The 12,240-nt window shown below is 42.9% G+C and overlaps 1 protein-coding gene and 1 pseudogene across 5 annotated transcripts in view; one reads left to right on the forward strand and one right to left on the reverse strand.

Annotated features, from left to right (window-relative positions):
* Positions 1-12,240, forward strand: part of ARHGAP5 (Rho GTPase activating protein 5) — a 103,782-nt gene that overhangs the window by 29,497 nt on the left and 62,045 nt on the right. The window lies entirely within an intron of this gene.
* LOC308257250 (proteasome subunit alpha type-2-like) lies at positions 1,853-2,651 on the reverse strand (annotated as a pseudogene). Its single transcript has one exon. The product of its transcript is annotated as a proteasome subunit alpha type-2-like (transcript).

Below are 12,240 nucleotides of genomic sequence, written 5' to 3' on the forward strand. Positions count from 1 at the left end.
CCTCTGCCTCGTCCAGTTGACTAGCAATTCCTTCCCGTGTAGTCTGTATTTCAGTTATGGCATTCTTCATTTCTGACTGATTATTTAACTCTTTATTTTGATATAATTTCAACTTAAAGAAAACTTGCAGGAAGAGTAAAAGGAGCTCTTGTGTACCTTTTCCTAAGATTTGCCAACTGTTTATATTTTGCCCTACTTGCTTGAGCTGTGTGTGTGCGTTGTGGTTTGTTTTTGAGCCCTTTAAGATCAAGTTGGAGATATGGGATTCTTTTACCATTAAAAACTTTATTGTGTACTTCCTAAGAAAACAAAGACATTCTCTTAAATAGTAACAGTACAGATACCAACATCAGGAAATTTAACAATTATAGAGTACTGTAGTAGTCTCTTCTTATCTGTGAGTGATACATTGAGATTCCCAGTGACTGCCTAAAATTGTGGATAGTATCAAATCATGTATATACTATATGTTTTTTCCTATACATATCTATGATAGAGTTTAATTTATAAATTAGCACAGTAAGATTTAACAACAGTAACTAGTAATAAAGTAGAACAATTATAATAATAGGCTGTAGTAAACATTATGTGAATGTGGTATTATTGAGTAAAATAAGGGTACTTGAACATAAGCACTGTGATACTGGGACAGTTGATCTGCTAACATAGCTGGCTATAAGTTAATAATGAGCTAGTGGCATACGCAGTGGGGATATGCTGGACAAAGGGATAATTCATTGTCTTGGGCAAGATGAAGCAGACTAGCAAGAGGCTTCATTACAATACTCAGCGCCTAATTTAAAATGAATGGTTTATTTCTGGAGTTTTCCATTTCATATTTCTGGACCAAGATTTATGAAACTGAGGAAGGGGGGAGAGTACTATATTATTTAATATACAACCTATGTTCTTTTTTTTTTTTTTTTTTTTTTTTGTCGCTTAAGTATTAGTATTTTATTTCCAGCACTCATGTTCATGCCTAAATTTAAAAAGTCTGTTCTAGACTCTAAGGAGGTCTTTTACAATACACTTATCTATTTGTGATGGAGAAACCAACAAGAACCAGCACATAATTTTTCACTTACATAATTTATATCCCATAAGAGATTATTTGGCTTAGCACTCTTCTAAGCTCCAGTGCTATTTCACAGAACCACCTAGGGTTCCACTGACCCACACCTAGTGGTGCCTAAGAAACATCTACACTTCCTACCTTGTCTCAGGAATACATGAACGTCTATAGATTTTCTCAGCTCTAAAAACAGTGCTTACCAAAATCGGCATTTTGCTTTGTTGGTAGTAAAGAAAGAGGATAAGATTTGACTTAACCAAAATTGCATGAAGACTAAAGAATGACTTCACCATTCTGTTTTGCAACATAGTTTCCAGAAATTAACTGAGATAAAAAGCAGAAAATGACTATTTTAAAATTTTACTAACTCCTAAAAATTTGAAAGTTGTATTTAACAGTTTATTATGAGTTACAAGTATCATTTTAAAAACACTGATCCATTAAATCATCCTATATAATAAAAGGCTAATATGCAAATCAACTGAATGGTGGAACAACCAGTCGCTATGACGCACACTGACCACCAGGTGGCAGACGCTCAACAAAGGCGCTGGCCCCTGGTGGTCAGTGCACTCCCACGGGGAGCACCGCTCAGCCAGAAGCCAGGTTCACTACTGGTGAGCACAGTGGCAGTGGTGGGAGCCTTTCCTGCCTCCACGGCAGTGCTAAGGATGATGGACTGCCAGCTTAGGCCTGCTCCCCAGACTGTGAGAGAGTGCAGGCCGGGCTGAGGGACACCCCCAAGTGCATGAATTTTGTGCACTGGGCCTCTAGTGTAGAAATAAGTATGCAAAAAGTTTGCAAAACAAAACATACTTTAAACATGTTTAAGTATAGAGATTATCTGCAATTCCAGATTTTCAGTCACTTCATTATGCTATGGCAGCCAAGTAATCCTTAACTTCAGTTGGAGTAAGCCTCCTAAATCCAGCTTCATTGCAGATTCCAACTTCTATGTTATCTTCTGTCATCTGCCCTTCAAAGGTTTCCTTTAGGGTTAATATGGCTGTATGAATGGCATCTTCAAGTTCTAGATCTTCATTATATCTTTTCTCAAGAAAAGTTTTTCTATTCACATAGTTCTTTCCCATCGCTATGGCTTTCAAGGCAAAGTAAGCTCCTGATGGATCTGACTGAAATAAATATTGTCGCCCCTCATTCCAACCACAAATTAGTAAAGAAACTCCAAATGGACGAACACCACCTGTTTGGGTATATTCTTGCATCACAGAAGCTACTCTCTGTACCAGCTGAGCTGTGGGAATGGGTTCTTGGTAAACAAGATAATATTGCTAAGCTAGTTTTTGAGCTCTGTGCACAAACACTCTGTAATCTGGGCCCATGCCACTGTATACCAAGCCCGTATGTTTGGTAATTGGCTCCACTTTGTGAACACTTCGCTCATCATTCCGAATGGATTTCTGTTTCTTCTCTGTTGCTAATACCACACCATTTGCAGCTTTAATTCCCACTGAAGGGGCTCCTCCAGCTACAGCAGCCAAAGCATATTCAATCCGAACAAGTTTACCAGATGGGCTGAAAGTAGTCAATGAAAAGCTGTAACCGCGTTCCGCCATCTTTACCCCCAACCTATGTTCTTTTTGTCTTCTTCCCAGTTTAACTAATTTTTATTTAGCTGGAATCAGTGTACACATGTTTTTTTACTTAGTCATATTTTTCCATATTGCTCCTTAGTCTTTCAAATTACACTTTTTGCTATTATATAGTTTTCCATTTAGAATTGTACCAAAGCTAAATAAGTAGGCTTCCAAGTTTTAAATTTTGCTGTCTTTTATTGTAGTGGCTAGTTAATTTGCTTTTGGATTATTTCTTTGGGATAAATGTACAAAAGGCTTGAATATTTCAATGGCTTGATGTTATTACTATAGCTCTTCCAGTGTTAATTTCTTAATTCTGAGCATTGTGAGGGAAAGGAATGTGCCAAATCTGCATTTATATTTTGAAATTTTAGCATGGTTACTAATTTCAGCTAGTTTATTAATGATAATGTTCCTGGAATTGAATTAAATCTCTTCACATCCATTTTGCCCTACCTAATTATTTAACTACTAGAGGTCCGGTGCACAAAATTCGTGCATTGGTGGGGGGGGGGTCCCCTCAGCCCTGCCTGCACCCTCTCCAATCCAGGACCCCTCAGGGGATGTCTGACTGCCGGTTTAGGCCCGATCACTGGGATTGGGCCTAAACTGGCAGTCGGGACATCCCTCTCACAATCCGGGACCACTGGCTCCTAATTGCTCACCTGCCTGGTCACTCCCAACTGTCCCTCCCCCCCCCGCCATCCTGGTCGCCCCTCACTGCCCCCCTCTACCAGCCTGGTTGCCCCACACAGCCTGCTGTTCAGTCATTTAGTCGTCCCTCACTAACCCTCCTGCCAGCCTGGTCACCCCACGCAGCCTGATGCTCATTCTTTGGTTGGCCCTCACTAACACCCCTGCTGGCCTGGTCCCCCACACAGCCCACTGCTCAGTCATTTGGTTGGCCCTCACTAACCTCCCTGCCGGCCTGGTCGTCCGTTTGGTTGTTTCGGTTGCGACGGTCACTTAGGCTTTTATATATATATTTTATTGATTCCAAAATCCTTTTCTTTTTTTAACTTTTTAAAATCTGTTAAATCTGCATGTGTCTAACGATGGCATGTCATAATTTAACACGGTTGTTTTGGTGGTTTTTTTTAGAAGTACATGGAATAATGGTGCTGTTTTTAGTCATTGGCATCTTAAATTCACTTATTATAGTAATTTGTCTTTAATTTTTATTATTATTCCTATCCACAGATACAAATGGGAATTAATAACGGACCTAAGTTCTCTTATTCCACACATGCAAATGGTTCATATATTTGATTCAGTGCTTTGTGTAATATATCCCTTTTCGTTTGGTATCAGCCAGTCTTTTTCCTTACTTGTATTGAAATGATGAGTTAGCTTTGAGTTGTACTTATAATCTGTTTTCTGTTGATTTTACTAACAGTGATCTTGGCTATCTTAACTTTTAGAGCTGTTATAGAATTCCCTTGCACTTTCATTACTTTTTTATTTTTTGTTAATCCTCATCTGAAGATATTTTGCCATTGATTTTTAGGCAGAGTGGAAGAGAGAGGGAAAGACAGAGAGAGAAACATCAATGTGAGAGAAACACATCGATTGGTTGCATTCCTGCCTGAGCCCTGACCGGGGCCTGGGCCGGGGAGGAGCATGTAACCAAGATATGTGTCCTTGACCGGAATCGAACCCAGGACCCTTTGGTCCACAGGCCGATGCTCTATCCACTGAGCCAAACAGGCTAGGGCTCCTTACACTTTTATAATAACACTAGGGGCCCAGTGCATGATTTCGTGCACCTTGAAGGAACTGTGGGCCGTGAGGCTGCGGTAGGCACAGGAGTGGGTCTCAGCTCCTCTGTGCCCCTGCCCAGCCCCTCCCACTGCAGCCCCCCGGTGCCCTGTCTGCTGGCAGCCCCGCTCCCACCACCGCCGCTCGCACCCGCTGATGCCACGGAGCAATTGGGACCAGGGCCAGTAGCGGGCGCAAGCGGGGCTGGCACCATCAATGGGTGCAAATGGCAGCTGCTGTCCCAATCGCCCCTCAGGAGCAGGGAGAGGTGGAGAAGCCCTCAGGGGCGATCAGGGCTGGCGCTGGGCACCGACAGCAGGTGCGAGTGGCTGCTTTGGTGCCAGCTGCGGGTGTGAGCGGGGCCAGCGCTGGCAGTGGGTTCAAGTGGCGGCTCTGGCACCGGTTGCAGGTGCAAGTGGGGCCGGCACTGGCAGCAGGTGTGAGCACCAGGTGGGACCGCAGCGCGCAGGAGCAAAGAATTTTCAGTAACCACCAAAGTCTCGCCCTGATGACAGTGACTGGCACCCTGGCTCACCTGCTCCACCTTCCTGCTACTGCCAACGCCCACCATGTCTGTGCACGCCCCTTTGTGGTCAGTGCACGTCATAGCAACCAGTTCTGCTGTTCGGTCTATTTGCATATTCAGCCTTTTATTATATAGGCTTGTTTTAATTTTTAGATTCATGTGTTATGATAGTGGAACTCCTAAGAAAATTGGAAAAAATATATTTTAGAAACTTTTAGACCTATAAGTAATTTTAAAAATGTGGTGTCACTTTAATGTTTGTTTTCTAGACCTATGGTCTTAAAAAGATAAACATACCGGTATATTACAATGCAACTTCATAGACACATTTTTGTGCCACGGTTATATTTTAGGGCTTTGTATTTATATATGTACTGTGAAATGCCTTGGATCTCTCTGTGGCTAACAGTTATTCATGATATATATTTTAAAGCATTACAGAAAGGCTAGAACACTTTAGTGCAGCTTAGTTTGCCTAAAATTTATTTTCATAGTGTAAGTTGGATTTGAGTAATTAAAGATGTCTTATGTTTCAGTTCAATAACATTCACTAAAAACATGCTTAAGTCTGTAAAAAAGCTGTTTGAGGGTTTAAAAAGTTAAAAGAGCTTAAATGTTAGTTTGAGAGACAATACCCTGTGGTTGGGACAAGGTTAGGAAGTACTACTAGAGCAATTTAAGGAAGCATAATAGTTAAGAGCACATGTTCTAGAGCCAGATTTTGGGAACATACTACCTGTGTAAGTTTGTAACTTTTTGTACTTTCATCTAGAACAATGGTTCTCAACCTTCCCAATGCCGCGACCCTTTAATACAGTTCTTCATGTTGTGGTGACCCCCAACCATAAAATTATTTTCGTTGCTACTTCCTAACTGTAATTTTGCTACTGTTATGAATCGTAATGTAAATATCTGTGTTTTCCGACAGTCTTAGGCGACCCTGCTAGCGGTTCTCAACCTGTGGGTCGCGACCCACAGGTTGAGAGCCGCTGCTGTAGAGCCCATAATTTGAATTTTGATCATTTCCCAGGCTAGCAATAAGCGGTACAGTATTATATTCTCTTATGATGTTGGGCAGGGGCAGCGAGCCGCTACTCCCATTCAGGCATGCCATCATAAGGGTAAACAATTGATACTCTGCAGTGTACTATACTGCCAGCATTTTGTAGATACTGTGTTCTGAGCATGTTTAAGATAGGCTAGGCTAAACTATGATGTTCAGTAGATTAGGTATATTAAATACATTTTGAATTGCATGATATTTTCAACTCATGATAGTCTTATTTGGATATACCTCATAAGTTGAGGAGCATCTGTGTAATACTTTTCTTGGAATTATGCTAGCAATTGGAACTATGTGTTTCAAGTGCCTGGCATACAGCAGTGCTCAATAAATACTATTGTGATGTGCATCAGGCCTGAAATATTCCAGTATTACTCTGTCTGTATTTTAGAACAGCCCTTTGTCCCATTTGCTGGATTAGTTTCTGGACTCGTTTTTAAATTGAATAATCCTACGTATGATTTCTGATCCTGAGTTTATGCACTTGTTAGCTTCTTAGCTTTTTTTTTTTTTTTTTCCTCTAAGAAAAAAGTTCATTATGTTTACCTTCATTCTTAGATTCTAAAATGGGAGCCATAGTCTAGGAATCTTTTCTCAGATGTAGGAAATCATAACTTTTGGGTATTAGTGACATCTAAGGAAGGCTCAGAGATCTACTTCTTTTCAGCTGAGCTTAGTTGTCAGCTTTATGCTTAATTGTCTTTGATTCTATACCCCCAAATGAGTTTAGTTTTAGTTATGGGAAGAAACCCTCTAAGACATTTAAAAAATATATTTGTATTGATATCAGAGAGGAAGGGAGAGGGAGAGAGATATAGAAACATTGGTGATGAGAGAGAATCATTGATGGGCTGCCTCCTGCACACCCCGCTCTGGGAATCTAAATCTAGCCTGCAGCCCAGGCATGTGCCAACTCGGGAATCAAACCGTGACCTCCTGGTTTATAGGTCGACGCTCAAGCACTGAGCCATCACATCTGGGCTTTTTTTGTTTTAAGAGTTGTTTTTTGTTTGTTTTTATTGATCCTCTTAGAGAGTGAGGAAAGGGGAGAGGAGGAGAGAGAAAGAGGGGGAGAGAGGGAGAGGGAGAAACATTGATGTGAGAGCAAAACATCGATCGGCTGCCTCCTGCACATCCCCTAACTAGGATTGAGCCCATAACCTGGGCATGTGCCCTGACTAGTAATCAAATCCACAACCTTTCTTTCAGTGCCTCGGATGACGCCCAACTGAGCCACACCGGCTAGAGCAGCCGTGGGCAAACTACGGCCCGCAGGCCGGATCCGGCCCGTTTGGCTGTTCTATCCGGCCCACGGAGCCGAAAGAGCGGAGGGTTCTCTTGCTCTCCCCTCCGCTCCTTTACTTTGAATTTATATTAGTTCACACAAACACTCCATCCGTGCTTTTGTTCCGGCCCTCCGGTCCAGTTTAAGAACCCATTGTGGCCCTCAAGTCAAAAAGTTTGCCCACCCCTGGGCTAGAGCTTACTGCTCCCTTTTCGCTAAACTCCACTATCAGATTGTGTCTTAGATTCTGCTGCTTTAGCCATTGTAATAGGGTTTGGAGAATGTTTGGTGAAGAACACCAAAATAGGTATGTTTTCTTTAAAAAACTGCATACATATCAACATGTGTGAAGCCGAGACCGGCACGGCTAGGGTTCAAGGTCTGGAGAGGGGGCTGATGCACAAATGGATATACTAGACAATAAATATAAATTTAGAAGGCATTGGGGGAGCCAGGCAGAGACCTTATTCTCTAGCTGAGAGGTTCCCTGAATGCCCGGACCCATTAGTTTTTTATTTACTAGAATACACAGTTGCCCTTTAGCAAAACAAACAGACATATCGATGGTAAGGTTTGGTAAACAAAAGATTATCAGGTTAAGGGATTGCCTTCAACCATTCAGCCAGCAGCAGGGTAATACAATGCTGATTTTCAGCCCTGCTGAATATCAAAGTCCATTTGCCTTCTAAGGCCTTCTCGCATTTATATGTTAACTACCGCTGTTCTTTGCCTCCAGCAAACTTGTATATATTGAGTCACAGTTATTAATTACTGAGTCACAGTAATTAAAACATGCAGTGCCTGACTATTTAATGTTAGTAAATAGTGAATTGATACCATGCTATTAATATGGTAGTTCATTTAGAATGTAGTAAAATTTTAGGTTTAGAATTATTTGACTTCTAAAACCTCCGTCTTTATTAAGTAAAATGCCTTTTTAAAATACTGTTAACCCAACAGTGGTGGCCAGAATTTTCTTTTGAACCATAAATTATTAATTTAGATATGAAAATCACAAAATATAGGAAAACATGTTGGCATTGAGCTGTTGTTTGTATCAAAATGCATAAGTTATCCTATCTAATAAAAGAGTAATATGCAAATTGACCATCACTCCAGCACACAAGATGGCTGCCCCCATGTGAACACAAGATGGCTGCCACAAGATGGCCAGCAGGGGAGGGCAGTTGGGAGGGACCAGGCCTGCAGGGGAGAGCAGTTGGGGGTTACCAGGCCTGCAGGGGAAGGCAGTTGGGGGCAAACAGGCTGGCAGGGGAGCAGTTAGGCATCAATCAGGCTGGCAGGGGAGTGGTTAGGGGGTGATCAGGCTGGCAGGCAGAAGCTGTTAGGCGCAATCAGGCAGGCAGGCAGGCAAGCAGTTGGGAGCCAGCAGTCCTGGATTGTGAGAGGGAGGTCTGACTGCCCGTTTAGGATCGGGCCTAAACGGGCAGTTGGACATCCTTAGAGGGGTCCCAGATTGGAGAGGGTGCAGGCTGGGCTGAGGGACACCCATCCCCCCTGCACGAATTTCATCATCGGAGAGAAACCAGGTTCTTGAAAGAATTTCAACTAAGACTAAATAAAAATTGTCTGCTAAATGGCTTACTGTAGAAATAGTAATACTTACAGATCCAATACAGATAAGGTAGGCTTGCACTTGTTTAATAAGCAAGGTCGTTTTACAAAATCTTGAGCTTCTTGAAAGTTTCAGATTTTCTTTTTTTTACTTATTTTTGGGGAATATGTTGGTTAGATTTTTTTGGCAGTTGATAGAGGGTCTCCATTATAATCGATTATTACCTGCAGGCATTTCCTTCAGGGGTTGCTGGGAGTGAGGATTACTTTTGTAAAGGAAGTATGTTCAGAGGAATGAGAAAGCTGCTTTTCCAGACTCCTCAACTAGCATCTTTTGCCTTGAGTTGGGTCCTGTATCCACCTATTCCTAACCAGTAAATTCTGACCAGAGGAATAGAATTACACTATTGAGTGTAGGCCCAAGCCTTTATTCCTAGGGCTCTTGGTGAACTTGGCTTTCCCCCATCGGGATTAATTTTCTAAAGGGTGAAAATCGCAATATCTACTATAGGCAAGGTATATAATTTGTTCTCCATAGCCTAGCACAGTATATTGTATTGTGATCATTTGAAGTCAGTGTGAGTATATGGCTTTGTGTTTGTAGTTGTAATAAAGGAGTGGTTTATGTGTTTGTTTAGTAATTAGAATTTATTTTGATTCAAGGAAACTCAATTCATCAAACATCTTACTGAATGCCCACTATACCAAATCACTGTCTGAAGCTAAGGTTACAGGGATGACTTAGTTATTTATGCATTCTGCTCTCAAGAAATTCAGTCTAGTAAAATTGATTTTATTGAAAATTAAACATTTTTTAAATATTTTCATTAAAGTTAGCTAAACTTTTGGTTCTTTCACATCTCTCATCTCATTTGGAAAGCATTTAGTGAGGTATTTTTAAAGTAATCATTTCTATTGCTTTCTTACTGGCTAATTGGCTAAACTGGTCTACCTCTGATTAAATAGTTCTGTGTTGTCTCCAGAATTTCTCATCAACTTAAAGTTGATTTCTTCAGTAGCATTTCTAGTGCTGGATACATCGATTTATTATATTATACTAGAGGCCCGGTGCACGAAATTTGTGCACGGGTGAGGGGGGTGTCCCTCAGCCCAGCCTGCACCCTCTCCAATCTGGGACCCCTCGAGGGATGTCCGACTGCCCATTTAGGCCCGATCCCACCGGGCCTAAACAGGCATTTGGACATCCCTCTCACAATCTAGGACTGCTGGCTCCCAACTGCTTGCCTGCCTGCCTTCCTGATTGCCCCTAACTGCTTCTGCCTGCCAGCTTGATCACCCCCTAACCACTCCCCTGCCAGCCTGATTGATGCCTAACTGCTCCCCCGCCAGCCTGTTTTCCCCTAACTGCCCTCCCCTGCAGGCCTGGTCACCCCTAACTGCCCTCCCCTGCAGGCCTTGTCCCCCTCAACTGCCCTCCCTTACAGGTCTGGTCACCCCTAACTGCCCTCCCCTGCAGTCCTGGGTCCCTCCCAACTGCCTTTCCCTGCAGGCCTGGGTCCCGCCCAACTGCCCTCCCATGCAGTCCTGGGTCCCTCCCAACTGCTCTTCCCTGCAGGCCTGGGTCCCGCCCACTGCCCTCCCCTGCAGGTCTGGTCACCCCTAACTGCCCTCCCCTGCAGTCCTGGGTCCCTCCCAACTGCCTTTCCCTGCAGGCCTGGTCACCCACAACTGCCCTCCCTTGCAGGCCTGGTCCCTCCCAACTGCCCTCCCCTGCTGGCCATCTTGTGGTGGCCATCTTGTGTCCACATGGGGCAGGATCTTTGACCACATGGGGGCAGCCATCTTGTGTGTTGGAGTGATGGTCAATCTGCATATTACTCTTTTATTAGATAGGATAGAGGCCTGGTGCACGGGTGGAGGCCAGCTGGTTTGCCTAAAGGGTGTCCCGGATCAGGGTGGGGCTTCCCTTGGGGCGTGGGGCGGCCTGGGCGAGGGGCCTGTGGTGGTTTGCAGGCCGGCCACGCCCCCTGGCGACCCAAGCGGAGGCCCTGGTATCTGGGGTTTATTTATCTTCTACAATTGAAACTTTGTAGCCTGAAGCGGAGCCAAGCCTTCTGCTTGCTCCGTGGCAGCAGCCATTTCTATTGGAATTTATGTATCTTCTATAATTGAAACTTTGTAGCCTTAAGTGAGGCCTGGGCCGGCGATGGTGTGGGGAAAGCTTGGCTTCCTCCATCACCGCTGGCAACCCTAGCCTCCTGCTCTTTCCAGCTCCATGGCTGCCGCCATTTCTGTTTGGGTTCATGAATCTTCTATCATTGAAACTTTGTAGCCTTGAGTGGAGGCCTAGGCCGACAAGGGCAGGCGGAAAGCTTGGTTTCCTCCATTGCCAGGGAAACCTAAGCCTCCCTCCTGCTCTCTGTGGCCGTAGCCATCTTGTGTGAGTTTATTTGCATATTTGCTCCTGATTGGCTGGTGGGTGTGTATGGTGGGCGTGACTTGTGGGTGTAGCAGAGTGATGGTTAATTTGCATATTACTCTTTTATTAGATAGGGTAAATATGGATATAATGTATTTCTGCCCATATTTTGCTATTTGCTATGTTTTCTGTGCTGTCCGTTTGACCATGACTTATTACTTTTCAAATTCAGATTGAAATGTAAGTAGTGGTCAGTTTTTAAGTACATTTCTGATTCATGTGTTCCATTGAGACTTAATGTAAATGATTGTGTCAGTGGTATGCTTGTTTTTACTAATTTAAAGCAAATGTAAATTTCTTAAGTGTGACTTCCTATTCAAACTTAATTTTTTTCTTAGCTTTCATAGCATTGAATGTTTGGCAAAAATGGGCATGGCGCAAATTATTGAAATTACTCTTATTTCTGCAGTATATTAATTATAATTCTTAGAATATTTTCACATATCAAGGAGGCGTATACTCCTATAACATAGAGCAGCAATTTTCAACTGGTGTGCCACAAGAATTTTTAAAACATGCAGTGCCTGACTATTTAGTTAGGGGCACTGACCTCTTCCCTTAGATCAAGCATGTCAAACATGCGGCCCATGGGCCGCATGTAGCCCACAACGAATATTTTTGTGGCCCAGGCAATATAATGGTATGTAAAAAACGTTTTAATAAAAATTTTGTAACTTAATTTTTACAATATTCTGGTAGACATAATTATTAATAATGAGCTACAACGTTCACTAATGACTGATTACTATAATCGTATTGCATTCATTTCCCTTGTGTGCCTTAAGCGCAGGCGCACCATTTCTCTCCACTAATACTAGCAGCGAATGTTTTAGCAGCCGATTGCCACGTCATTAGTCTTGGACTGACTTGTTTGGTATGCGCAGCAGGAGATACTTCATTTTCGGAGAACAAGAAAAATAGGT

Source organism: Plecotus auritus (genome assembly GCF_963455305.1).
Source record: "Plecotus auritus genome assembly, chromosome: 1".
Taxonomy (NCBI): domain Eukaryota; kingdom Metazoa; phylum Chordata; class Mammalia; order Chiroptera; family Vespertilionidae; genus Plecotus; species Plecotus auritus.